Genomic DNA, 4,478 nt, shown 5'->3' with positions numbered 1-4,478 from the left:
AAATTCTAAATTTAAGTCTTACAGGTTTAACTAAAATTCTCCTGAAGAATTTCTTATCAAAGCTTCCCCGACAACGGCGCAAAAAACTTGATGTGCCCCTAGTGTGTGTTGTTTTTTTGCATGTTTTATGTCAATTTAAATCTCCAATAATAGTGTAAAAAACCTAGCCCGTCCCAAAATTACACAGTAATTTAGCTTCAAAAAATGACAAAAAACTTGACCCAATTTATATTTAGCTGTTAAAATCAAAATATTATAAAATATGTAAAATACTTCACACACTAGGAGTTATACGTAAGTGCACGTATCGCTTCAAGTAATATATGATTTTTTAAAAAAAACCTCAGTATCGATCCCACAGAGAAGCTCAATAAGAAATCCCTTAGGCTAATTCTAATATATTACTATCAAGTTTTAGTTTGGAAGATGTAAATTCTTATGATAATAACATAAATAACAATATTCAAAATATAAAAATTAAAGCAAGAAAGACAATTTAAAATGAGTTTAATGAATGCTAAAAGAAATGTAACTAAATGAACTAAGTTTACTAAACTAATTTCTAAACTTCAAAGTTAAATTTATTAAGACTAAACAAAGTTTTGTGATGAAGAGTTCAAATTAAAGAAATCATCATTCCTCATTACAATGAGTACATGGTTAGTGAAGTAATTAAAATCATTTAAAAATATATAAAATTGTTTTGTTCCAAATAGGAGCAATCTTATTCTTTACTCTCTTCCGAATGTATAAAAAACATTGACTAATCCAGAGTTTGGTCCCTAATTCCATGGTTAGGCTGGGAGGATACGGCTGCTACTCCAGAGGTCCCACTACTCCCTCACCTGAGGGCTAACAATCTCACATCAGTTTCCAATCAACTGAACCAAATTGGGGATTTTAATCTGTCACCTTAAAATCTCCAATTCTGCATTCAACAAAGTGTATTTCTCTATTTATTTGTACCCAACTCCATGGATGAAGTACTCTCCCATGAAATCAAATGTGGTTCTCCCCATGTTGTAAAAATCAAAGCCCTTTTGGAACATATGCCCTTCCAAAGATGTATTGAATCACTCCAAGGGGTGTTTAGAGCAAACACCCCTTTGAAAATTTGCACAAAATTCGTCCCGAACCGTCTTAATCCGCAAAAAGTCATCTCTGGCGCATCATGTGTCAGTTCTTTGGATTTTGGCGCATCATGTGCCGATTTGGCACATCATGCGCCACTCTGCAACGACTCCGCCATTTTGATTCGTTTGGCTTTGTTTTAGCTCCGTTTCACCCCGTTTCAGTTGTGTTTTGCTCCTAACATATATACCTACAAAATAAGCATGAAAATAACCTTTTTTTAAAGTGTAATTTCGTTTAAAACATGTGAGAAATGTAAAGTAGATTAAGCATAAAAAGACATATCGAAATGTGTCAAGTCAGAATTTTCTTTCTTGCTCGTTTTTACTCCAAATTACACAATTTTTGCTTCATTTTCTCCAAAAGTTCATTTCTTGTACCTGAAATCACATATATGCAAAATAAATTCCTTTAAAGTATAATATCATTTAAAATCATTAAAATTGAGCATAAAATTTATATGAAAAAGTATGTAATTTTTTAAGCGTATCACTGAGTAACATGGTTCATGCTAAGTAAGAACCACACACCTACGTGGACACACATTATGCATCGCATGAGTTCAGGGGCTATATAGGACAACTCATACTAGGCGCAAAGTGTGATACCTACGACATTCTAGATGGTGTCACAGAGAGTGAGGTAACATAAATTTTGTGAAAGAGAATTACACAACGAGTGGCTTTACATGATATCCAACCCCTTACAAAGTGTGCAAGCATCTAATCACATGCATACAGTGATGTATTTGTGGAGATGTTGCAGGTGTAGGTTCTTAGTGAGACACCACAAACGAAGGTGATCGAAGAGACACTAAGTGGAAGTGCTCAAAGATTCACCTAAATACGTCAAATGCTACAAAGTACAATCAAAGACAAACATAATTTCACAAGCTATGAAATTAATCATATAGGCATAAAGCTAAAAGTTCATGCATAGGAAGATGCAAGAATCCATCAAAATTCGATTTTTGATGTAATTGAAAATATTTAAATTAAGCTTTAATATGTTTAAACATATTAATTTTGGAAATCCACACATAAAAATAGGTTTCACATGCAAAAATGACCTACTTAACTATCGGGACGATCAAGGACGTCTTGCCTATTGGTAAAGCCAACCAAAATGGTCGACCAGCCAAAGGTGGCCAACCGACAAAAAAGGGACGACCGATTGATTGAACCGTCATAAGGTGGTTGATTGAACGATCAAGCCGACCCAAAATGATCTACCAATTAAAAGTGGTCAACCGACAAAAAATAACTGATCCATTAATTAAACCAACATAAGGTGGTCGACCGACCGATCAAACTGACAAAAAATGGTGGATAGACCCGAATGTTTGACCCATCGATTGAACTGACATAAGTGGTTAGTTGATTGATCAGACCAACACAAAAAGGTTGATTGATCCAAATCATGCAAAATTAAATTTTTAATGTGAATTTTACAAACATGCAATTAGAACGAGATGAACCACAAACATATGCTCATGAAAATATGTTTACATGCCAAATGTAACACAATCATGTTTGACGGTGAGTCAAACTTATCCTAGCGATCTCACTAAGGTCTTAGGTTTGGATGAAGTCATAGCTACCATTCGTTACACAAAGTAATGAAGGGCCTACCTCTGATTATTTGGAGAGATGTGAAGGAACTTTTCCACTAGAGAAAACCTTCGCGAAATGAAGTTTTCTATAGGTGTTGCCTTTGTGATCAAGGGAAAGAGGATCAAAAGAATTCCTCATTCTCAAAATCAAAATGGCTTTAACCCATTCATCAAGAATAAATCCGTCAAACAATCACAGGATTATCATAATACTGGTCAATTAGGTTAGGTGCTAGGGTTTTAAGTAGATCGCTCAAGGAAATCGTAGGAAAACCGATGAAAAGCTTCCTAACCTAAAGCTTCTTCTAACACATACCCTAAACTTATTTTTCTAACAAAAAAACCTGAAGAGGCTTACCAAAAATGAAATAACAAAGGACACAGAGTTTTTGACCTATGCGAAGTTTGAAGTAGTGTGCTCTTTGAGAGCTCCTAGCTCCTTCCACATCCAATGTGAGGATGAAGCTTTCCTTCTCATGAAGAGGTAAAGACTCCAAAAATATCCTCACAAAATCACTTTCCACTCAATAAAAATAAGGTTGAAATGAAGGGATGGAGGAGGAAGAAGAGAAAATTCTGTTGAAAAGAGAAAGGAATGGAAACTAGAAGAAAACATTAGAACTCCTTCTTCTCTTCTCTAAGAACACTCCCTCTCAAGCCAAGAAGCTCTCCCCTTAGTCAAAAATTTCTCCAAGGCTGAAAATATCTCACCAAGGCCAAGATATCTCAGATCCTCTTGCCTCTAGATATCATTTCCAAAAGTGGCTGGCTACTCCCTTATCCTCTTCTCAAAACATGACATTATCCCATGAAAAAAGGCTTTTTTTTCCCAATTGTCATGCATGCCATGCTTTTATTTTTGAGGTGGCAGCTTATAGAACACCCCAAACTACTTCATAGCTAATCCTAGCCATCCAAGTGGCGCAATTTAATAAAAAATATCAAAAAAAATTGGAACCAGGCAACTTTGGGGCACTTTGGGGCGCCTGTGCTTCAACAGTTATGTCCCCAAACACCTACACGCCAAAACTAAGGGAAGATGTGCCACCTTCTTTGTTCTAGGGCACCTAGGAACCAATAATAGGGGCTTTGGTGACACCCTAGGCTCCTGGGCTTCTAGATCTTTAACTTAGGTGCTTGAACTTGGCCGCTAGGCACCAGCCTGGCCCAGTAGACCCTAAATTTCGCGGAAAGGTCTGCGGAAAGGTTTTTTTAGAAATACTTGAGCTTAGGGAAGCCATCAATGATAAAATATAATCTCTTAAATATAAAATGGATTTCTAATATGCTCCATACCCAAAATTAACATTGACCAATGGTGATCACTTCTAGGTGGTGCAAACCTTAGTTTCGTGTCTGACTTCCGTGGAAGGGTTTCATGAGTCCGCAAGCTATGAGAAACCACTTATCACTAGATTATGACCCTGTCGGCACTATTTTTGGTGTGGGGTTTGCCCGTAAGAAGTTGTCGGTCATCGGAATAGAAATCCCGTTGCCCGCTTCGGAAGGACGTTTTAAAAATTTTTATTTTTGAAAAAAGATGAAGTCAAACTGACCCCATAATTTTCATAGTTTAGATGAAAGAGCGTTTTACCTCAAATCCTGTATCTATCCCGAAGGATGAACACAAGAATTGAGGGCGAGGCTCGATCAAATAAACTAGAGAAAGTTATGACATCCATTTGGTCTGCGAAACCAATGTATTGGCCGACAAATTCCCCTATTTAATATAAGG

Source organism: Phalaenopsis equestris, unplaced genomic scaffold, assembly GCF_001263595.1.
Source record: "Phalaenopsis equestris unplaced genomic scaffold, ASM126359v1 Scaffold000745, whole genome shotgun sequence".
NCBI lineage: Eukaryota > Viridiplantae > Streptophyta > Magnoliopsida > Asparagales > Orchidaceae > Phalaenopsis > Phalaenopsis equestris.
The sequence above is the reverse complement of the archived record's forward strand: the minus strand, read 5'-3'. Positions refer to the sequence as shown.